Raw genomic sequence first — 26,251 nt, forward strand, 5'->3', positions numbered from 1 at the left:
AAACTGGGAAAGCTTATTGACTCGAGTATAAGCCGAGGGTGAGAAATGCAGCAGCTTCTGGTAAGTTTCAATCAAAAAAATGAGGGTTTGTGCTCCCATTGGAGGTGCCGGCGTCTCGTTTTTGGACACCAGTGAATATTCTTGGAGACTATTCTTGGACGCTGGCGACTATTCCTGGACGCCAGCGACTATTCTTAGGCACCGGCGACTTTTCTTAGGCGCCGGCGACTATTCTTAGGCGCGGTGACTATTCTTAGACGCCGGCGACTATTCTTAGACGCCGGCAACCGTTTTTGCGCTTGACCCGAGTATAAGCCGAGGTAGAGTTTATCAGCATATTTTGGGGGCTGAAAAACTCGGCTTATACTCGAGTATATACGGTACCTTAAGAATGAAGATATATATTAGATCTACTTATTCCAATGAGCATCACAAAATAATAATAACTATGTTTTTTTTCTCCAAAAGAACCTATTAACTCATTGGTTGTTTTCAAATTAAGATGCTATCATTCAGACGTATCTGTTTAACTTGCATTTAAAGACATGTAAAACATAATTAATAGGGACCATATTTGTATTTCTTTTCCCTTGAGCCTTTCAGAAATAAGTAATTCAATATCACTCAGCTATGACGAGTAACTGTTCCAATGCAACTGGCTGGCTGTGGTTAGATTTGGGTATATAGAGTAGATCAACAATATATCTCGTTGGCTGTCATTATCTAACAGCACTGGACTCCACTCACAACATTATCATTTTATGTAAATATGTGCAAATTAGCACAATAAACTCCATGCAATAAGAAACATAAGCTGAACAAAGCCTTGGCCTGGAGTCAGTCTAGGCTGCTAGCTAGAACTCTATCACAGATTGCATTTATCACTCATTAGCAATAGTATCACTCTGGAGAACCATATTCATTATCCAGTAATCTTTTTATTAGAAAATGCACAAATGCATTTATCACTCCCCTGTTCTATACAGCAGCAGGCAAATGTTAAACTTCCATTCAGTAAATGCATACAGGTAACCAATCCAATAGTTACTACTAATGTTTGCTCAAACATTTAACAAGAACATTTCACTGAACTACTGGTACTTCTTAAATGTGGCTTCATTTTACCTACTACCAAGAAAAGGCCTTGCAGAAACTGATCACAAATGTACTGAAAGAAGAAAAAAAGCCATTCAGCTGTCTGACAGTTTCCCAAAGGCACATTAAACAATAGTGTATATCAGTGCATCTGTTTGGATGAATATCTTAATTAGAACACAAGGCAATTCTTCTACATCATTTGCAAGAACACAGTATATTTTTGTTAGAGGCTGCAGAATATCCATTAACCATTTTTAGTATGCTAGGCATATAAATAAATGTGATACTTGCCAGTTTGCTTTTACTAATTAATTGCTGTGCATTTTGCTAGAAACAGGTCTTACTGCGGCACAACAAAAAGACCTGCTGTCTGGTTACTAATTTGCCTAACCAAAAGCTGGTCAAGCAACTATAAAATAGTTGCCCAGATAAGACATTAGACCCAAATTTAAGGAGTAGGAACCAGGAAGAACATGATGGAAACAACGCTCCTACAGAAGTACCCCCAGCAAGAGCAGTCTTTAACTAACAGTTTCACTGACCCAGGGTTTCAAGCAAGTGATTAAAGGAGAAGGAAAGCTACGGAGGCATTTTATTGCCAATAGATTAGCTGCAATAGTGCAAGCTAGAATTCTATATTTATTCTGTAGAATGTTTTACCATATCTGAGTAAAAAGCTCTAGAAACTTACTGTTTGTTTAGGATAGGAGCTGCAGTATTAACATGGTCTGACATCACTTCCTGCCTGAGTCTCTCCCTGCTCTGGGCTCAGATTACAGTGGAGAAGGGAGGGGGGAGGAAGAGGATCAAACTGAGCATGCTCTTGCCCAGGGCAATGAGGTTTAAGCTGAAGGCAGGAAGTCTGATACAGAAGTCCATGTGTACACAATAGAAGGAAAGAAATGCAGTGTTTCTTTTGACAGGGGACTCAGAGCAGCACTACTTTGGGGGTTTACTGGTATATTTAGATGGACCTTTCTGATAAGGCTTACTTAGTTTTAACCTTTCCTTCTCCTTTAAAATCACTGTGGGGGGACCAAACATTTCACACCCACCTTTGATTTTGCCATTCCTACTTATTTACAGTTCCAAATTTCTGCTAAACTAAGAGCAAAAAAGCTGAGCGACTTTATTAGAGAACTGTGCTTTCTAAACAAAAACTAAAAGGGACACAAGCATATTTCTCTAAAAGTCCAGAGGAAGGCATCCTTATTATTAAAGAGTATTATTATTAGTTGTAACACTACACATGAAGGTTTTTTTTCTAGTGAAAGGTCGAGTTTTAGAGGTCTGTGAGGTTTTTTTTGTACCTCGAATGATCTCACAATGTTTTTGGATTTAAGAAAAAACTTGAATGGAAAATACTTAAATCAGTGAATTTGGGGTGAACAACCACAAAACTTGAATTAATAGAGTTTTTGCTGAAAAAAAAAAGAATTTGACTCGCTTGAATTAAGTTCTTGAGCGAAACCCACCAAAAAACCCAAACATCTTCAAATGGTTGAAAGGACCTCTACCATTGGCTTCTACATGACCTCAACATGTTTTAGCTGGAGTATCTTCGTACTCACGTTATTTCCAGCTTCGGGGTATAATAAATCCTTAAAATTTGAGTTTTTATTTTTTTTTTAAATCCAAAAATTCGTTTTTATTGAGTTTATTTGGGTTAATTAGAACTCGACCTTTAATAAATGTGATATATTTTTAGAGAGACCCGTCATGTTCACATATGTACACATTTACCTACAAACTGGGAAAGCCTTGACACACATGGCTGACTTTTAACGCTAATCCATTCATCAGACAATATAACCTGACAAAGATACTTATACTTCTGTACCCAACAGAAGTTTAAATGTAGTATTTGTAACAATTTTTGTACATAACGCAAAATGTTATAGTTATCAAATGAAGAATATGCTGTTTGCAGAGGGATTATATCTGAATTACTTTGATATATCACCAAATATATGTAATTTCAAAGCAGGAAAATAATAAAGAATGCATCAAACAAAATAGCAGTTTCGGTTGGCTCCTCATTGTTCTTAAAATAGACAAGTAAAAATAATTAATCATTGGGAGTGGGGTTATTAGGCCAAAATAGATTATAATCTATAACTTCTTTACACTGTAAAAACTGATTGTACAATTTCTGTTTCTACTCTGTTTGGGGCATCTGCAAGGGTGAAACAGTATCACAAGTTTTACTGTCAGCACCCTCACCTCCGAATTGCTTTAATCCGATGCACGTCCAACGGTTTCCACCTTCAATCCGTTCAATCAGACCACATATAGTAATTGACGGCACCAGTCAGCGATTTATTATCTTAAAATGCCTTTATTGGGACATAGGCTCTGACCCCAAACACCCAGCAACGTTTCAGACCACTCTCTGTCTTTTCTCAAGCCACTCGGTCTTTTATCAAGTGGCTTGAGAAAAGACAGAGAGTGGTCTGAAACGTTGCCAGGTGTTTGGGGTCAGAGCCTATGTCCCAATAAAGGCATTTTAAGATAATAAATCGCTGACTGGTGCCGTCAATTACTATATGAGGGTGAAACAGTAACCAAGGCAGGTCATTTCTCTAGTTAACAGAAGCGTTGGCCTGGGGTCTAATTAGAGGTGTGGGATCTTTTATATGGAAACCCGTTATCCAGAAAAGCTCCTTATTATGGAACGGTTGTCTCCCGTCGACTCCAAATTTTTAAAAATGATTTCATTTTCTCTAAAACAGTACCTCATACTTGATCCTAACTAAGATATAATGAATCTTATTTGAAGCAAAACCAGCCTATTGTTTAATAGGTTTATTTAATGTTTTAAAGGAGAAGGAAAGGTTAAAACTAAGTAAGCCTTTTCAGAAAGGTCCATCTAAATATACCAGTAAACCCCAAAAGTAGTGCTGCTCTGAGTCCCCTGTCAAAAGAAACACTGCATTTCTTTCCTTCTATTGTGTACTCATGGGCTTCTGTATCATACTTCCTGCCTTGAGCTTAAACCTCATTGCCCTGGGCAAGAGCATGCTCAGTTTGCTCCTTTTCCCCGCCCCCCCCCCTTCTCTACTGTAATCAGCCCAGAGCAGGGAGAGACTCAGGCAGGAAGTGATGTCACACCACGTTAATACTGCAGCTCCCATCCTAAACAAACAGAGAGTTTCTAGAGCTATTTACTCAGGTATGGTAAAACATTCTACAGAATAAATATAGCATTCTAGCTTGCACTATTGCAGCTAATCTATTGGCAATAAAATGCCTCTGTAGCTTTCCTTCTCCTTTAATGATTTTCTAGTACTACTTATGGAAAGATCCATTATCCGGAAAACCCCAGGTCCTGAGCATTATGGATAACAGGTCCCATACCTGTTTTAAGATGTGCCTAACAAATTCATTCATCTGTGGCATGGCTGAATCCTTTCTTATTTAAAGGGATCCTGTCATCGGAAAACATGTTTTTTTCAAAACGCATCAGTTAATAGTGCTACTCCAGCGGAATTCTGCACTGAAACACATTTCTCAAAAGAGCAAACAGATTTTTTTATATTCAATTTTAAAATCTGACATGGGGCTAGACATTTTGTCAATTTCCCAGTTGCCCCTGGTCATGTGACTTGTGCCTGCACTTTAGGAGAGAGATGCTTTCTGGCAGGCTGCTGTTTTTCCTTCTCAATGTAACTGAATGTGTCTCAGTGGGACATGGGATTTTACTATTGAGTGTTCTTCTTAGATCTACCAGGCAGCTGTTATCTTGTGTTAGGGAGCTGTTATCTGGTTACCTTCCCATTGTTCTTTTGTTTGGCTGCTGGGGGGGGGGAAGGGAGGGGGGTGATATCACTCCAACTTGCAGTACAGCAGTAAAGAGTGATTGAAGTTTATCAGAGCACAAGTCACATGACTTGGGGCTGCTGGGAAATTGACAATATGTCTAGCCCCATGTCAGATTTCAAAACTGAATATAAAAAAATCGGTTTGCTCTTTTGAGAAATGGATTTCAGTGCAGAAATCTGCTGGAGCAGCACTATTAACTGATTCATTTTGAAAAAAAAAAATTTTTCCCATGACAGTATCCCTACACTGCAATTTATAACACTTGTGCAAATGCCAGTCTATTTTTGCAATTTAATCTAGCGTTACCTGAACCTTTGGTCTCGCATGCTGACCATAAATAGTGAAAATTAATTTCATGAATGCATTTCCATCCATAGTTAACACTGCCATATGGTAGATTTCCCGCAGGCTTCCTTGAGATAAATAAGCATGCTGCATTGCCTTCATCCTCAAATTTGCAATTATTGTCCTCTAGCTATGGCAGCCATAAAACGGCACAGTTATGTGCAGATACCATTTTTATTCAAAACGCTAAAGGAGTTATATATAATGATGAAAGGCACTAAGTTTGCCCAGGAGCAGTAACCCATAGCAACCAGTCAGCAGGCAGAATTTATGGGTCACCCGTTTAAAAGCAAACATCTTATTGGTTGCTACTGGGCAAAATCAGTGCTTTTTATTGCATATGGGGGTAAGTCGCATAGTGTGTTTTTTTCTGCTACTATAGAACTACACCTATAGCATGTAAATTGGGACCTTTTGGAAATTATAAAAAAAAAAAACAACCCAGAACTGTACTCTTTACATCCCTCACAATATGCCAGGGTGCTCTCTCTGTCACTATACACACAAAAGCTCATACAACATTCCTTTAGCTACTAGTTCTATAACCATTATGTCTTCTTTGCTCTTAAAATATATAGATCCATTTCGTCATTAAGCTTCAATGGAGTGAATATTTTTTCTCTAGGAAATATTTACAGTGGTCATCACAAGGTCAGCATGGTTTTATTAATCCTTCAGCTGCTCAAATGAGTTTCTTATGAGTTCCCTAAAGAGTAATTGGGCTGCATAAAAAAAGATTTGTTGGAAATTCTGTCCATTGTGGCATTTACTTGCCTCAATACATTGTTACTATGTAAATACGATTTTACCTTCCCTGCAAGCAAAATGTCATGTTTTATGCCTAAAAAATATTTCTATAAATCAGACGACATCTTATGAAAGTATTATAAACACACATTTATACAGATATGTATCTTTAAAACATGGAGAAAAAAACAATAGGAAGGTTTTAACATAAATGTCTATTTAAGCCATCAGCTACACTGTGGAAGGCACTTATAATTTCAGAGGAAAAAAAGAGTCAAAAATGAATGATGTGTTTAAACAGGACACTATGGGAAATAGCAATGACTTCTTGGAGCTTCTGGATAATGTGCTTCTAGATAACAGATCCCATAGCTATAAATATATTTATACAGTTCACAGACTTGAAAGAGAAAGGGAAATGTATTCATTTTTAGGGTGGGGCAGCGCACTTTAACTGCTGATAATAATAATAAAAAATAACAAACTGGGATGAAACCATTCTCCCTCACGAGCAAAGAGGAATAAATCTCAGGAATATTAGTGTTATAACTCAGCAATCCTGCATTCACATATGTCAAGAAAATCAATTTATAACTTGTCTTGAGGTAATACACTCCTGTTAAGGTAATATTTCAAGTCTTGTTTTATTATATTTCAAAGCAAAGTACTTTCATTTTACAATAGAGGGAAAAAAACTTTCTGCTTTAGGTTCCCCTTCTTCTGTGGGTTATATTCTTTAATCGCCTGTCTTGCTTGTCACACGCTCTCATGGAGTTACATAGCGGAGACATACAGTACACTTTTATGGTCCTTGAGAGAAGCTAATTGAATTTCCCTGAACCGCTCATACAGGTACTGACTGGCTATCTTTCTCAATCCACATGGGAGGCTTTTTTGGGCGCCAGACATAGAGATTGTCTGCAGGTCCTCCAATATTAATAAAGGAAGGTTGTCAGGTGGTTACAAAAGTGAAATTCCTTCACTGGTGAAATTCTTCAGAGATTAAAACATTTTCCAGGTAATTCCAGGCAAGTTCCAGCTGAATAACAGTGGTAGAGATGCAGCATTGGCTTCCCTGCCCTGTCCTCGGATATGCTGTATTTGTCAAATGTTTGTCACTATATATATATATATATATATATATATATATATATATATATATATATATATATATATATATATATATAGTATCAGAGGTGCACGACCAAGTTTGTAGTAATATTGAAAGGAGAGTCAGCACACTCTGTATAATTTAGGTGAAAACAAGTGTTGGTTTATTCACACATCTCATCCGATGTTCCGGTCCCACATGGGGACCTTTCTCAAGGATACAGTGCAGTAACAAAGATCACAATTAAATACCCACCCCCATCAGTGTATTTTGGGCGCCAAAAATGATGTCACCAGTCCATATAAGGAATGCAAGTCCATCCTTGTATCACTTTGCCTTTTTTCAAATAGCAAGTGCAATATTTCTTTTCACCACCGGGTGTCAGCTTCTTGGATGTCCAAATCTATAAGTGTAATGGGGCTCTACAGACACGCATTTACCCTAAAGATACTGACAGGAATACGCTATTGCATTACACTAGTCACCACCCCAGGCACCTCCTTGACTCACTCCCCAAGTCTCAGATGATGAGAGTGGCCCGCATAGACAGTGATCCTGAACAGATCCTATTTACTCCAGTTGGATATATGCAAAGATTGCCCATTCCCAGCACAATATAGGTAATAACTGGGTGTAGCAAGAAAAAATGTCTACATTATTTAAAAAAAGAAAGGAAACTAAATATCAGCTATATATGAAAAGAACTGCACAAAGGATAGTATTATTGCGATTAACCAACTAATTCCGCCTCAGAGAATAAGTCATTACTGATGAAAAACTTTTAAAAAGTGTTTTAAGATGTGGTATGGCAGTACTATGGCAACTGGCATCTTTGCTCTCATTAAAAACTGTCACCCATGTGTTGTGCTTTTATGAGGATGCCTTCTCTACTAATTGCTAGTTACAGCCATATCTAGTGTGCCTAAATCCCATGAATAATGATAAGTACCCAGACATATATCTTGTGCATTCAGTTACTAAAAATGCCCTCCCCTTTAAAGAAAACAAGGGGGCTTATTTATAAACCCTGGGCAAATTTGCACATGGCCAGGATCCCATAGCAACCAATCAGTGATTAGCTTTTCTCAGCCACCAGCAGGGTGAACAATTAAAGCACACCTCTGATTGGTTGCTATGAGTTACTGCCAAGGTGCAAATTTGCCCAGGGTTTATAAATGAGCCCCAAGGATTTTTGTCCATATATTGCAATATATTCAAGCTGGCCAACTACATCAAATACAAGTCATCCCTGGTCTGGCCAATCCTACACTCACTTTCATCTGAGTGTATATTGCTTTATTATACATTTTACTCAGGGACTAAATGTTACCTGCAACTTACTTGCTTTCAATGTTAAAACACCCAATTACTTGCTTTCAATGTTAAAACACCCAATTATTGGCCATCACTGGGATCACCTGATTATAGCTGGAAAGGGTGGGAGCTACAACATGGAGCTGGCAACTGTTCCTGTATAAACTATAGCAAAAAGGTAAAGTTGGGCTTAGCACTAAATATTAAACTATTAGGCAAGGATACAACAAGGCTGTCATCTCAGGTATGCAATTTTTATAGCAAGAGCTACTAGTTGATTCCAAACATAAAAACAGAGTATATGTCTGTGTATTAAAAAAAAACTCTGTTGAAACATTCCAGTTGCTAACAAATATAATTATCAAAGCAATATAATTGAAATAATCTTGATTTCTGCTTTCTAATTTTAAATATAGCTTCAAGCTATTTCAAAGTAAATAAAGCTTATTTATAAAGGCGCAGGGAAACACTAAACATTTGCTATATTTCATTTTTAAAAAGTAAATTAAAAAAGTGAAGAGAGATAAATGGTTATGGCTCAAGTTTAGAAGCAATCAGAATGATATTTAAGACAATGTATATTTGCGTATATACTCGAGTATAAGCCGACCCGAGTATAAGCCGAGGTACCTAATTTGACCTACGAAAACTGGGAAAACTTATTGACTCTAGTATAAGCCTAGACACAACTACAGCCCTGTCTCCCAGCAGCGCACATTCTGCCAAAGCGACCCCCCCAGTGATCAACCGGACTTCTTTGCAAAGTTGATGGTGACAGAGAATTGCCAAACGGATTACTGTCCCACTACCATGTGCAGAGGGTACTGTGTGATATTGCCATCACTGTTAATCCTTCATATAACCAACAGAGGGCGCTGTGTGATATTGCAGTCACTGTTATTCTTTCATATAACCAACAGATGGCGCTGTGTGATATTGCAGTCACTGTTATTCTTTCATATAACCAACAGAGGGCGCACTGTTATTCTTTCATATAACCAACAGAGGGTGCTGTGTGATATTGCAGTCACTGTTATTCTTTAATATAACCAACAGAGGACGCTGTGTGATATTGCAGTCTGTTATTCTTTCATATAACCAACAGAGGGCGCACTGTTATTCTTTCATATAACCAACAGATGGCACTGTGTGATTTTGCAGTCACTGTTATTCTTTCATATAACCAACAGAGGGTGCTGTGTGATAATGCAGTCACTGTTATTCTTTCATATAACCAACAGATGGAGCTGTGTGATATTGCAGTCACTGTTATTCTTTCATATAACCAACAGAGGGCATTGTGGGATATTGCAGTCTCTCCCAAAGTGAACTGTTGGTATAGGAATGATTAAAAGTGACTGCAATCTCAGCTCCTGCCCGCTGACCCGAGTATAAGCCGAGGTAGACTTTTTCAGCACATTTTGGATGCTAAAAAACTCGGCTTATACTCGAGTATACAGTGTGTGTGTGTGTGTGTGTGTGTGTGTGTGTGTGTGTGTGTGTGTGTGTGTGTGTGTGTGTGTGTGTGTGTGTGTGTGTGTGTGTGTGTGTGTGTGTGTGTGTGTGTGTGTGTGTGTGTGTGTGTGTGTGTGTGTGTGTGTGTGTGTGTGTGTGTGTGTGTGTGTATAAAATACACAAAAGCCATGAATATCCTGTAAATTATATCCTTATAAACGGTGAGTTCTGATGTCATCAGTTATAAACGGTGAGTTCTGATGTCATTTCTGTCACATGACTCACTGAAACTTGTGTATTATAATAAATAAAGTACCCCCAGTTGTAAAATATGAGGATATTATAAGTTACCTCGGAGTTTCCTGACCTGTATAAAAACACTCGGCCTTTGGCCTCGTGTTTTTATATGGTCATGAAACTCCTCGGTAACTTATAATATCCTTATATTTTACAAAAGGGGGTACTTTATTCACTATATATATATATATATATATATTTTTTTTTTTTTTTTTTTTTTGGGTACTTCGACCATCAAATGTGTCAAATTCGATCGAATCGAATGATTAGAAGTAAAAATCGTTCGACTATTCGATAGTCAAAGTACTGTCTCTTTAAAAAATACTTTGACTTCATACTTCGCCACTTCAAACCTACCGAGCTGCAATGTTAGCCTATGGGAACCTTCCCCATCACTTTTCTAAGTTTTTTTTTTGACCCGAATAAAAATCGGTCGATCAATCAATTAAAATCGTTATATTCAAACGATTTCTTCATTCGATCGAACGATTTTTATTCGATCGTTCGATCGACGCTTTTGCGCAAAATCCTTCGAAATCGATTTCGAAGGATTTTTACTTTGGTGGGTCGAATTCGAGGGTTTATTAACCCTCGAAATTCGACCCTTGGCAAATCTGCCCCTAAATATTGAATATACCAAACAGTAACAGAAATGCAATCCAGATGAAAGCACAGTGGATGAAAAGATGGTGAAGGATAATTAGTGATTTCCAGCAGTTGTACACAGTAACATCGTGCTTCAAAGTCCACAAAAGCACTCCTGTACCTTGCTTTTTTAACAAAGCCTGGCATACCAGCAGACTAGGCTGTATTTGCATCTGTTACCATACATTTTAAATCTGTACCCCAAGTACATTCTAAGGCAGTGATCCCCAACCAGTGGCTTGTGAGCAACATGTTGCTCTCCAACCTCTTGGATGTTGCTCCCAGTAGCCTCAAAGCAGGAGCTTATTTTTGAATTCCAGGCTTGGAGGCAAGTTTTAGTGGCACAAAACCCAAATATACTGCGAAACAGAGCCTCATGTAGGCTGCAAGTCCACATATGGGCTACCAAATGCCAATAATATTTCATATTTTGCACCTGTAGGAACATCTTGCATGATTATGTTGCTCTCCAACTTATTTTACATTTAAAAGTGGCTCACGGGTAGAAAAGGTTGGGGACCCCTGTTCTAAGGATTCCTTTTTTTAACACAGGCGAAAACAAAAACAACTGACTAGATAAAAAAAAAAGTGCTGGACCTCATTGAAAGAAACTTCAAATGGTTGGTGATAAATCACTAGACAAATCACTACTTAAATCCTTTCTATTGGGGTCAATGGCAAAAGACAGATGTAAAGCTGATTTTAAAAAGATAAGGCTTACATTGCCCCGGAGAATGACATTTTTAAAGGGATCTCAAAGTAACACGGCTACATTACTTGTAACCTTATAGGAATTGTGTCAGTATGCATTAATACAGAGCACAGTGATGCTATTTTATTTTATTTTTCAACTGCAGATGTCAGGTTTTGACACTCTTTTGATTCTCTTGGCTGAGCTACGCATTCTTCTTTCAGCTTTGATCAGCTTTCATGAAGAAGAATGTAGTTAACTACATCAGGATAAGACTTCTATTTTTCTGAAGTTTTGGAAACTGTGCCACATTCATTAACATGTTACTTCACAAAATACTGCATTGAGATTTGGGAGAAATAGTCATTACTTGGGAGGTGATGAAAGCGATTATTAAGCGATTATTAAGTGAATATATTCTAAGGCTTATTTTGAAATTTTTACTTTAAGGGCTGAACTTCACAGAATGATTTGGTACAAAAGCACCGTGCAGTGTCAAAAAGCAGGCGACCAGTTGAAGGCGCCGAATATAATGTGATAGAAACATCGCAGGTACAAACTACACACAACATGACTGTTTGATGAAGACGCAGCATGCGGCATTCACATCTGACAGTTGTGTTGTATACATGTAGTTTGTACCTGAGATGTTTCTATCACATTATATTCAGAGCCTCCGACTGGTCACCTGCGATGCATCGTACCAAATTGTTCAGTGGAGTTCAGCCCTAAGAGTCTGGCAAAAAATAGCCCTATAATGATGTTTTTAATTGTATGGGGGGCAAACACGAAAAAATCAAGAGAAAATTCGAATTGTATGGGTTTTTTTGGACATTAACCCAATCACTCGATTTTTTCTGGATTTTTCCCAAAAAGCCCCAAATAGTCAGATTTTCTGGCTAATTCCAGCATAGGGACCTCGCCCATTGATTTATATGCAACCTTGGCAGGCTTTTCAGATTGTGATTTTTTGCAGCCTCTGGGTTTAATAAATCCCAAAAAATTACAAATATATTTTTTTTCTACTAAAAATTCATATTTTATCGTTAAAAAATCTCAAAATGATTATGGCATTTGGACTTTAATAAATAACCCCCCTAAATGTCACAAGGGGTTCTCATTTTGCCTTTAAGCAGGATGGCCGTGCAGCCCAAATATTACACATCTGAATGCTGCCATGATCGATAATAATAAAATGAAAGTTTAATAAACATTCATTACTATTATTATAACGCTAATAAGAAAAGAGATGCCTTTGCATAGTCTTTTACAAAGGGACTAGTTGGTGATGCCAGAAGGTGGAGCTGTAGCAATGGAAGCGGACCCAGTGACATTAGGGGCAGGCTATGACATTACAAATCGCACAACCAGCTATAATTTGCAATATAATATAATATAATTTTTTAAAAATTTTACAGGACAACCCCCTAAAAAAAACAGCCTGTCCAGTTCAAACCAGACAGATGGCAACTGTATTTGCAAAATAATTTAAAAAGGATTTAATCATCATTAAACTGAAGTGGATGCTTAACCATTCTTTCTCAAAATAGTTTATGAGATATAAATGGTTTTAGTACTGTGCTTTTTCAAAATAACATTTTTACTGGAAAAAACTCAATAATGCTGTTTGTCAGCGGTGCATTGGGAACTGCTGAATCAAGGTGGAATCAGCCAGTTACAGCATAAGAAATCTGACATTGACTCAGTATGAGTATGATGGTTGTAACTGCAAAAAAAAAACAGATTGAGAAACTCCCAAATAAATCAGTAAATATATACCGGTAAACTGTAAGACAAAAAAATAATAAACACACTTTATTCGAGATTTAGAATACTGACAGCTCCCATTTCATGTCACCTACGGTCATAAATGTTTTACCCTTTTGAACACCTGATCTCATTTGAATTCAGTTTCAGCTTAAACAAATCGTACAGATTATAACAGCACTGTTATTTCAATCTGGATATTATGTGCATGACAAAATATCACATTGCAGGAAGTCTAGGCAGGGGAGAGATTGTTTCTGAAAATATTCATGAATGTCACTAAATCTGTGCTTATTGTAATGTTATCCTGTGGTTCTCCAGCAAATTCCTGTAGACTTATAGTCAATATGTAACAAAATACATTGTTTAAACACAAAATGCTTTGTCGTCAAGAATATTTGAAAACCAGGTTTTTAAAAGAGATATCAATATAGGAATGTGTGAAAAGTTTTGAGCTTCACTAAATTAGAATTAAAGTACAAAAAACAAAGAGGCTGCCCTACACCCACTTTAACCACAAAGTTATCTTCCCAGAAAGGTCTATAGGTCCCATAGAAGCTAGGTATGGTGGCATCTTCATCTGCATCTGCATCATATCTGCTTTCTAGCTCCTGGATGGCGATGGCGTTATTAGTCAGGAACATGTGCAGTGGAAGCATATCTGGTCCTTGTTTCCACTGTGCAAGCTTTGGGTTGACAATCTCAGTTCAGTATCTAGAAATCGAACCCAACTATGTCACAGATCCCCGCAATTGCCAACCCCACACTGCAACTCTACAGATTCAGTGATGTACATGTAGCCAATGGACCTTTTAAGGAAATCAACTACGGGGTTTGGGTAATCAATTTAAAGGGGTTGTTCACCTTTGAGTTATGCGGCCTGCGACCCCCCCCCCTTGTGTGCCCCCCCCCCAACAAAAGTCAGCCTGCTGTGTCTGCTTACCATGTGTAAGATTTAAAAAGTATCACTACAGAGATTTACTGGCTCCTGCATTGTGGCATGTCACACACAGGGAGCATAGGGCAGGCAGAGTATGGCACACAGGGAGCATAGGGCAGGCAGAGTATGGCACACATCGGGAGCAAAGGATAGGCAGAATATGGCACGCATAGGGCAGGCAGAATATGGCACACACAGGAAAGGCAGAGTATGGCACACACAGGGAGCATAGGGCAGGCAGAGTATGGCGCACACACAAGGAGCATAGGGCAGGCAGAGTATGGCACACAGGGAGCATAGGACAGGCAGAGTATGGCACACACAAGGAGCATAGGGCAGGCAGAGTATAGTACACACAGGGAGCATAGGGTAGGGAGAGTATGACACACACAGGGAGTATAGGGCAGGCAGAGTATGGAACACAGGGAGCATGTGGAAGGCAAAATACAGCAGGATACATGGAAACACAAAGTATAGTGAGTGGAAAGGGCAACAACTGCTCCATATTATAATTTTATTTTTGAGTAGAGGTATGGTGCCTATTATCCAGAATGCTCAGAAAATGTAGTTCTCCAGATAACGGATCTTTCCGTAATTTGGATTTCCATACCTCAAGTCTACAAAAAAAAAACCCATATAAACCCAGTAGAATTGATTTGCCTCCAATAATGTTAATTATTTCTTACTTGGAATAACATACATAAAGGTACTGTTTGATTATTAGAGAGAAAAACCAAATCATTTTTAAAAATTTTAATTATTTGGATAGAATGAAGTCTATGGGAGTCGGCTTTTGCTTAATTCTGAGCTTTCTGAATAATGGGTTTTCTGGATAATGGATCCTATACCAGTACCTATCACATACATTTTTAATGAATGGTTAGTGACTGTAGGGTTTTATATACAATCTTATATAAACAATCTATTCGGCACACCACCAAATCAATATGACCCAGGTGCTATCCGCTACTGCTTTAAACAAAGTTCCAAAAATGCAGATGCACACTTGGAACGTTTAAAAATAAGTTAAAATTTCATAACTTTTATTGTTTTACATATTAAAACATAGGTCGACATTTCGGTCTGTTCCTAAGACCTTTCTCAGAGAATGTGTATATATATATATATATATATATATATATATATATATATATATATATATATATATATATTTTATATATATTTATACAATCGAGTATTAAAGAGAAAGTAATGCAGCAATGGTTGGAATCACAAGCACATGCATTCAGGTATTTAAGTCTTTTAGTGAGAAAAAAGGATCTAAATATTTTCTTAAAAATGTGCTTTTCTGAGCATTTTTAAGATCTAAAGGGGATGTTCAGAAAGGTGTGATAAGTGTGCTTCATCCTGAACACAGCAATTTTCTGAATAGATTTGCATTTCAATATATTCAGAAAGCTCTTCTAGCATAACAAAATGGACACTTTAGATTTTGTTCCAGCAGTTTCCTTGTAAGTGTCTTGCCCTTTTGAAATGCAATATTTCTAAAAATCTAAAGATGCTCACTATTTTCTTTAAAAAACAGATATGCTTATGGAGTCTTTGAAGCACTATTGTCTATTTTTTGTATGACGTGGCCCTTGTAAGGAAACTATTTATACAAATAAAATATGATAATGAAATCTCTGCCAAATAGGGTAACTTAAGTTTCTTGCAAAAAAAGTTATTTTCAAGTGGGATCCGAAGGTATCTGTTAAATGCTGTGGGGGCACAGGTTGGAATGTATTGGCGAACGGTCGTTTAGTCGATCAGACAGGTTAGAAGATTTCTGTCGGCTAATGATATCTCTGCATGTATTGCCTATCTGATAATATCAATGGGTGACTGTCACTACTATTTGTCAGACATAACTTTTGTATGATTGCTGTCTTTGAATTAAGGTCCAGAACATTTTCTGATTTGTTCTTTGTATTTTATTTAATATGAATGGTTAGTGGTAGGTCAGGAGATATGTACGTCTATGGCCAGCTTTAGGTCCAACCTTTACATGGAGGAAGGAGGGAAAAAAAGCCTTGGATACATTCATGGGAATGGCCCCAATTGTTTCAGCTATGTAGTCGATACCCCGATCAAAGTCAAAATGAGATTTTAAATAGCACTTGAACTTAGGTGTTATCTATCCCTCTCCAAGATTCAGAGCCATATTTCAAGTTTTGCAGCCACGGTATCTCATCCTGGATTCATAAAATCTAAATCTGGCACTACTCTGAATTTTGCTACTACAGCTGACAGTATAATTTAGGCCCCTAGTTGCATCAACACCACTATCGAATCTTATAACTTCTTCAAAAAACTTGTTGCTCTGCAGTTATAAAGGGCAACATCCTACACAAGGCATTTCAGTAAAATAAAAACTCTGTGCTACCTGTGACACCAATACTGTGATACACCTTAAGCAATGAAGTAGAAAGGAGCACTCCAAACGCAGGCTCTGCTGCAACAAACTTTTATTCTCACGACACGTTTTGGATCACATGGATCCTTTTTCATTTGAAAAATGCGCTTTAAAAATACATGTTAATAATAATATTGGTAAGAATATTGGACATTTTTTCCTTTTTCCTTCCTGCATTCCAGATTGTTTTTTTTTTTAATCCTTGGTTGGCCTCTAGGTGGCAGAACGTTATGTTCAAAAAATGTTTTGCATGTGTCATTGATATTTGTAATGAACTTTTAAAAATGGCATTAGCATGGGCTTACCTAAACCATTTAGACATATGCATGAACTCACTGACATCATGTACAAAATTACTCAACACGTGCCTTTCATGGTGATTGATCATATACCTTTATATGTCTCTGCTAAACCAGGGGTCCCCAACCGCCAGGCCGCGGACACTCCCGCACTGGGCCGCGGACACTCCCGCACTGAAAACGAGATGCACCGAATTGGATGCCGGTGCGTCCAAATTTGCTGCCGACCCCGCTGACCCTCACTCCGCCCCAAACCCTCCCCCGACCCCAACCACGGCCCCGCCGACCCCATTAACGACCACATTCCCGACCCCACCCCCGGTCCAAAAAAGGTTGGGGACACCTGTGCTAAACTGTACAGCCATTCTAGGGGCAGATTTGAGTAGATTTAGTTGCCTGTCTCTTCTGCGGGGCGACAATCTCCTCGAACTGCCTTCCCCCTGCAATAATGAGAAAACGTCAGCGCCAATGCACTTGCATCGCTTCGATTTCCAAAGTCACCCAAAGTTTCCTTGCTGGCATTTTCTTATTATAGCAGGCAGAAAGCAGTTCGGCGAGATTGTCGCCCCGCAGAAGAGGCGGGTGACTAAACCTCCCAGAATGTGCCCCTGCCCTAAGGGAGTACTGGCTCCTATACCATTTAAATCTTTTATCATGCTATGGGAGTCTCTGAAGAATTTGACTCACTGGGACTGTACATAAGTAAATCCAAAGGAGAAATCATTTACAGTACCCAAGATGATTATCTTGCAACAAGTCATTTATTACTCTAAAGTGATATTGCAAAGCACCTACACAGAGGAAACATAACACCTACCTATTCTTTTAAAACCTTTTGTAACTTATCAAAATTGGTTCTAGTGTCAATAGTTTTTTTTTTCAGTTGCAAAAGGAAGAGAGAAACAAAACTGCTATCATGCAGATGAAAATGCCATCTACAATATCTAGCCTAATGCACAGACCACCGTGTTTCAAATGCAATTACTTTAATACTTCCTTATTACTGTGCCCCATGTGTAATAGAAAAACTGTAAACTCTGCTTAAACTAAAACTGGTGTGCGCAATTATGGTTAACTCTGTGTGCAATTATTGTCCATGGAGCAAAGAGCCATCGTTTTCCCTTTGCAATATAGATTTTATGCTTCAGAATTCCTTAAACTCACTTATTTCTACAAATGGGGATTTTAATAATAAGTAACCACAGCTAATCTGCAGCAGCAGTTCTATTATACACGCTTCTTATAGAGAGAGTATTCACTAGAGAGCAAATCATAAAAATATGCTAACTAACTTGGTATTGGATTTCGGTGCACAGGAAGAATTGGTGTATTTAAGTAACTGTATAGGGAGAATTTCAGACTTACACAGAGCTGCATTGTTGGGAAAATCCAGTCTAGATATATGCCCTCCACAATGACAATGTTGTATTAGAATTATAAATGTTATTCTGATTGCTAAGAGATAGAATAAAATAATGAACTGAAAACACTCATTGTACCCCCTTTTGATCTGGGGAGTGTATCAGGCCTGTCTAGCGCCAAAGCAGTGTTAAAGGAGAAGGAAAGGTTAAAACTAAGTAAGCCTTATCAGAAAGGTCCATCTAAATATACCAGTAAACCCCCAAAGTAATGCTGCTCTGAGTCCCCTGTCAAAAGAAACACTGCATTTCTTTCCTTCTATTGTGTACTCATGGGCTTCTGTATCAGACTTCCTGTTTTCATCTTAAACCTCCTTGCCCTGGGCATGAGCATGCTCAGTTTGCTCCTCTTCCCCACCCCCCTCCCTTCTCTACTGTAATCTGAGCCCAGAGCAGGGAGAGACTCAGGCAGGAAGTGATGTCACAACATGTTAATACTGTAGCTCCTATTCTAAACAAACAGAGAGTTTCTAGAGCTTTTTACTCAGGTATGGTAAAACATTCTACAGAATAAATATAGCATTCTAGCTTGCGCTATTGCAGCTAATCTATTGGCAATAAAATGCATCTGTAGCTTTCCTTCTCCTTTAAAACATGTATGAAAGCAATATGCCCAGCAAAACTGGAATTAAATTCTCTAGATATACAAACAGAGCCGCATCAACATTCCATAAATAAAACATTGAAAATTGTCTGAAAACTAAAAACATAAATATTGCAAAAATTACAGAGGGCGGAAAAGATTTCTTTCACAGACAGATGGCAAGAAATTTGGCAACAGGTTTCGCCTTAAAAATGCTCCTTGCCTCTGCGATTAGAGCGATGCTTCTTTCCAAATGTCATTTATAGCTCCGGGCCTCGCCAGCATCTAATTGGTTAATCAGTGTCCCCTGGAATGGGCATCTCTGATTTAACTTAGTGGACACAAATTGCTTTCCATAAAACCAAATACCATCTGTAATGTGAGCCAGGCCAAATTCGTAGAACATAAATGAGAGATTTATTTCTGTTGCCAAGGTGATTTTATCTCACGGAATGGGAACAGCTCAGAATCCGGGAGCAGGCAATTGGAAAGAAGCAACCATATACATCCGACACTGCTGCCCATCAGGAAAGTAGAGAGTGGAACTCATGCAAGATCAGCAACGGGGGTTTGTCCAGGCTTTCCCGGAGTACACAGGAAAAACCACGTCAATCCTGCACCTGCTCCCTGCTTCCTTCAGCCCAGCCAAGAGCAACATTTACTACTTCATGTCTTTATCCGCCCCTGTTTATACAGATGGTATGCATGACAGAATTGCTTCTTAAGTACAATTTGGATTCTCCTGTGGCATACAGTCCATTTAAAGCACGGTTTAGTACAAAATATAACCATCATTGGTCTGTAAATCGGAACTAGAGCCTGCTATGAGAGATGTGCTTTGTATTAGATACAGTGATACAATGCAAAAACCAAGGGCCTTTATAACTATCATAGTTTTTTCATATAGCTAGAGGATTGCATGAGCTGCCTGGAACGTAACAACACAACCCAAGTTCGTACAGCTGCAGGGATCACTTTCAGACTCCACATTAGCATTTGATTTTGAACCACTGAACCTAAGGGGCTGCTGCCACTGGCCAATCAAAATTTGATATTCTGAATTATTAATATGGCTGCCCTTTGGGCTACTATTACATTTTTTCTCTGTGCTATTGCTCAAACCTATATTTTCACTATATTTGCATTAAGATGGTTGTTTACTAAAACTCCGTTTTTTCTGGTTGGGCTTTTTGGGGCAAAAACTAATTAATAAATAACACACATTTTTAAAGATTTATTATACCCAGATGCTGCAAAAGGCTAGAATCTGAAAATCCGCCATCTCATGCCTGCTCTCATGCCCAATTCGAAGCTATACGGGGGAATGTAATAAAAGTCGGTAACGGGAAAACTATTCGCAATGCGAAAAGTTATGCTTTTGCACAAACAAATTATGCTTTGCGCGAATTTGATATATTGTATATACTCGAGTATAAGCCGAGTTTTTCAGCCCCCAAAATATGCTGAAAAACTCTACCTCGGCTTATACTTGGGTCAAGCGCTAAAACGTTCGCCGGCGTCTAAGAATAGTCGCGTGCACCTAAGAATAGTTGCCGGCATCCAAGAATAGTCTCCAAGAATATTCGCCAGCGTCCAAGAATGGTCGCCGGCATCCAAAAACGAGTTGTTTTGCACTTTGCGACTATTATTACATTCCCTCGATAGTGGTTTGCGCTGGGTTTAGCCTGGTAATCAGAAAATTTTGGGGTTTTCGGGCAAAAAACAAGTAGTAATTATTTGTATTAATTATTATTATTATTAGCCTTATATTGTGACATTTCTATTCTATGTGTAAGGTATATTGTGAGTGGGTCCCTAAGCTCAGTAAGGGACAGCAGCACAGAGCATGTGCAGTGAATCAACAGAAAAGAAGATGGGGCATCTTTGAAAACACAGATCTTTACTTCTAAAGGGATGTGGCTGCCTTGGGCTGGTACAGAAGCCCAAAACATAGTGTACCCTATTTCATTAGTTAAGCTTAAAGGAGTTGTCCACCTTCCAAACACTTTTTTTCAGTTCAGTTGTTTTAAATTTTTTGTTCCCCAGAAATATAGATTTTTTTTCAATTAATTTCCATTTTTTTATTTTTTTTTACCATTTTTCCAAAATCTAAGATTAAAGTTTAATGTTCCTGTATCTGGTGTTCAAATCTGGCAGCTCAGTAATTCAGGTGCATGATCTAGACTGTTACAAATTTGCAACATTTAGTTGATACATTTTTCAGCAGTATCTCTAGAGTATTAACAATGATATTAATTATAACAGCTGCCTTTAATGAAATCTGGAATTCTGCCCCCCCCCCCCGAGAACTGCTTTAGAAGGTGAAAAATGACACTTTACACTTCAATATTAGAAAAACTGTCACACATAGAAAATAATTGGAAAAAGTCTTTATTTCTGGTGAACTATCTGAAACCAAACTGGATTGAAAAAAAAGTGTTGGAAGGTGAACAACCTCTTTAAGGCTCCTTCAAAAGAAAATACAGAGAAGTGTTACTGCAGCATAATTCCATTACTCTGCTTGCAGAGCCACTGCTTCATGGATATAGATTATGACACAGCAGGTGGGTTATGGGAATGATAAGGAATGTGTGGAATGAAAATAGCAAACAATGGAGACGTACACAAGACTGAAACAGTAAACTTGTCCAACAAACCCACAGAAGCTAATGAAAACAGAACAAAGGGGAGAATAATGATATTTATACAGGGAATAATGTACACCCTATTGTAAGATAAGGATATTTGAAGTCAACAAGAAGTCCCATGACCATATTAAGGCACAAAAAGCCAGGAGTTTTTATACATGTCATGTAACTCAGGGGGTAGATTATTGTAATACGCAAGTGTAAATGAGTCATGAGAAATGACAGCACTAGGCACCGATTCTATCCAATGACATCACTAAGCACGGATTATAAGGCTACAATTTACAGAATATTCATGGTTTGTGCATTATAGTTTAAAACATGATGAATAGTGAATTGAAAGTGCAGCAGTCCCTTTAAAGCTTTACTAGTGGTTTCATTTGTACTTTGAAACCTAAGCTGTGCTTGACAGACAATATTGTTTTAGAGCTATGTCAATAAACAGAGGATTTGGAAAAGAAAATGTAAACTGCTCTGCTAAAAGAAACTGTTTTCTCTTTAGTGAGATGTATGCAGAAGTGTTTATCCAAGACTGGTAATCTGCCAGAACAGCATACATGTGAATCATCTGATAAACGGCACTTTAGCTATGCCACTCTTTGTCTGAGGGTGCAGTACCCTAGCTCTATGTTTAAGAGGTTTAAGATAAGGGATGCCATACTAAGGACAGACACACACTGCAATTCAGGGAGATTAGTCCCCTGGTGACAAGTATCTTCTTCTTTGGGGAGACTAATCTCCCCGAACTGCCTCCTTGCCGGCGGTATGGCACTCGGAGTGCTTCATTTTCCGAAGTTGCCTCACATTCTAGCTGGCGGGATGGCAGTTCGGGGAGATCAGTCACCCTAAAGAAGAGGAGATTTGTCACCAGGCGACTAATCTCCCCAAATTGCAGTGTGTCTCTGCCCTAAAGGTACCTGTGGTCTAGAGGGGCAGTGGGGATGCCCACAATGACTTCCCTAGGATTTGGCAAGCGTCCATATGGGTACGTCATCTTGTTTGCCGCCTGCTTCTGGCAGCATTGTGCTTGGTGCAAAATTCAAAGATTAAAAGACGCCTTGTTCATTTGTTCACTACCCAATATAGTACTATTGTAGATAGGTACTGGGTGCGTTTGTTGTCTGTGTTCTGTCTCTTGACCATCTCTGTATCGCTGCCTGAACCAACCTTTGGTTGTTACGGATTATTCTTCCAGATCCCGACACTGCACTGCTCTGACTGATTGGATTTGACCCTGGCCTATTTCCTTGACTACACTTAGCTCTAACCCCGTTACTCCAGTCACACGTTCTGGTTCCCTTGCCTGCCCAGAACCCTCGCCTTGGTTCTCCCACTTTAAGACCTGGCAGAGTGAAGAGCTCCTCCCGACGTGAAAGGCGGCTGTTATAGGCAGAAGTGAGAGCCATGACTGGAACCATGGCGTCTGTTTGGCTGGGTTTTTGGGATACTGAATGCGACACATACCTCCTGCTATTGTTAAAAAGGTACAACTTCCAGTATCCCCTAACACATAATATCTACAGAGGAGTTGAACAGCAGTTTGTAGGCCATTCAAGTTACAGACCACAAAATACATAAAAAACCCAATAGAGAAGCACACAGTGACGAAGATCTGGTGCTGTAGTGCTGCACCAGTCAAACTGCTTCACTTGCTGCTGTGCTCTGCCATCGTTTGATGAATAGCAATTCATTTGCTAGAAGTGCAACAGAAGACCATTGTTAGGTACAGATTAGAAATGTAAACACTCTGCATTTCCCACAGCTACCAGCTTCACAATTGATTCTGAATGCTTCTTTCAAGACAATGTATTTTGGGTGCCGGTACAACAGCATTGCAGCAAAGAGCACTACTGCCCTCTAGTGCACAATCAAATAACAACTGCTAACAACTGAAAACATATACAGTTTAATGCACATAATATGTAACAGGGTTTTGGAACCTTGTGAAATATTAAGGTGATTTTTAAAAATAGAATCACTATCACATTTCCCTTGTCAATCTAAATAACATGCGCAGTAGGAGCATTTCGCCGGTACGATTGACTGCGCATGACTTTTGGCGCATGCGCAGTAGATCCGTACCAGCGAAATGATCCTGCTGCGCATGAGCCAAAACGCCGTTCACAGCAGGAAGAAGATCGGGTGGAAGAAGATGTCGTCTGTGAACTCCCTGGACTGGACCTGTGCAGAAGGGTAAGTAACAAGTTAGGGGCATTTGCCCAGCGGGACAGGTAGGCCAGGGGGGAGGAGGGCGGGTGGGCAACAAATGGGTGGGGGGGTGGGGGGTTTGTGCCGACTAGGTTTCCTTCCCCTTTAAAGGCTAACTACAGACCGGGTATGTAGAGCAATGCCCTGTACCTACTGTAGGTTATAAAAGTGGTGCTCTCTGACTAACCTCAGCACCCCATTTGTAGCACCACCACCATTAAGGGAGTTATGTTGCTGTAACAGGCACCCTGAGCACCTAGACTGGCCTGTTCCTCTGCCCCGTTTTATTAGCTGCCAGAACCCTGTGGGGATAAAGTCAACAAATTGTTTTATGATTCTGTAAGCTGCAGAGAACAGGCGTACGATTACAGGCTAACACCATATGACTGCACGAGGTTCATTCAAATGCATTATCTCTTACAGGTGGCAGGAAATTCTGGTTTAGAGCAGAAACGGGGAAAAAAAAATGAGGCCCCGGTAACAAAACGGAGAAACAGCATTTAATCACAATGTTTGATATGGCCTCACTTGGGGAACTGATAATGATTTTACCATAAGATTCATAGCTCTGATTTCTGTGTCACCTTGCAGGGCTTGCAGAGGTGAGAAAAGTAATTTAAAAACAGACTCCTATTATGCAGTATCTTGTAATAAACATTTCATTGCTACATGGGCTTGTATCAGGATTTAAATATCTATGTGAAGTTCTATGCCCACACGAACCTTATTCATGAAATAATGTGCGAAGTGTTTGCAACAGCTGAACCTGCATTAAATAACCTTTAATAACAAAACAAAGGTAACACAAGGGGTGATAAAAAGGTTGGCTCTCTGCACAATTAATTATCAGGTTGTGCAATAGCTTGAATATTCTCCAAAATGTTAAACACTCCCTGTTACGTAATGACAGATTTAAAGATAAACTGCCCTCCATAAAACACATCTGTTTTTGTATATATAAACCCAAAGTGCCTTAAAGGAACAGTTCAGTTTAAAAATAAAAACAGGGTAATAGGCTGTGCAAAATAAAAAATGTTTCTAATATAGTTAGTTAGACTAAAATGCAATCTATAAAGGTTGGAGTGAGCAGATGCCTAATTTAATAGCCAGCACCATACTTCCTGTTTTTCATCTCTCTAACTCTCAGTTAGTCAGCGACTTTAAGGGGGTCCCACATGGGACATAACTGTTCAATGAGTTTGCAATTGATCTGTAGCATGCAGGTCAGATTCAAAAGCAACAGTTATAACACATGTGGCCCCCCCTCAAGTCACTGATTGGTTACTGGCAGGTAGAAGGGAGGGGTAATGTGAAGAGGGCGGTGACATATAGGAAGTGCTAAATGGAAAGTAAAAGGAATTGACTGCCCCACCTCTATGCCTCAGGCATAGAGTCAGGGCAGGTTATATTTGATTGACACCTTAGATATTGAAACACCTTTATAGCAGGCAAAGATAAAAAAAAACTGACCCATACGTTTGCACCATCCCATCAATACGTGTCCAAAAGCTCATGTATATATACACAATTAAAACATAACTTTTAATAACCAAAATATATTTAAATAGTCCAGTGTATCATAATTAAAACCGAGTTAGGACCAAGGAGACGGATTGACAAGAGGCAGTGGGCTGGTGGTACATATACTGTGATTAGCAATATATTGTCTGGGAAATTAACACATAAACCTGATGTGTCGTATTTTGACGACAGGTGTGGTTAAGAAGCAGGAGCGATCAATTCACCCACTAGACCTACTAAATTAGCCACCCCATTCACCAGTATAGAATCAAGATTATAAGTACACGCCACTAGACTGGCATCAAAAATATACATCAGGGATTCCCAACCTTTTGAACCCGTGAGCAACATTCAGAAGTAAAAAGGAGTTGGGGAGCAAATCAAGCATGAAAAATGTTCCTGGGGTGCCAAATATGGGCTGTGATTGGCCATTTAGTAGCTCCTATTTGGATTGTCAACATACATTGAGGCTCTGTTTGGCAGTACATCTGGTTGTTATACAACCAAAACTTGCTTCCAAGCCTGGAACTCAAAAATAAGCCCCTGCTTTGAGGCCACTGAGAGCAACATGTTGCTCATGAGCTACTGGTTGGGGATCACTATGCATATGCGTATTATGACGAGAGTACTGCAAATCTGTCGAGGAGCAGTTGGATAGCTCTGCCCAAAGGCAACATTGAACAATTCTCACTTGACCAATTCCAAGTAGATGCCAGCAGGGCAATCTAGCAATGTATTTGTTTTGGCCACACAACAAGCATGGCAAAAAGAGATTAAAATCAATTAAAGTATTAGTTTGGTACTCAAATAGCAGCCAAAATGATGCAGGGCTAGTTTGGGAAACAAAAGTACACTTGAGTGAGTAACCAGTAGACACACCTGTTTTCCTTTGGAGATGCCTCCAAAGCGTCATGAGATAAGGGCAG

General features: G+C 39.0%; 1 protein-coding gene across 2 annotated transcripts in view; it reads right to left on the reverse strand.

Moving 5' to 3' along the window:
- commd10.L (COMM domain containing 10 L homeolog) overlaps nucleotides 1-26,251 on the reverse strand; it is a 170,251-nt gene that overhangs the window by 116,550 nt on the left and 27,450 nt on the right. The window lies entirely within an intron of this gene.

The sequence above is a fragment of the Xenopus laevis genome, chromosome 1L, assembly GCF_017654675.1.
Source record: "Xenopus laevis strain J_2021 chromosome 1L, Xenopus_laevis_v10.1, whole genome shotgun sequence".
NCBI lineage: Eukaryota > Metazoa > Chordata > Amphibia > Anura > Pipidae > Xenopus > Xenopus laevis.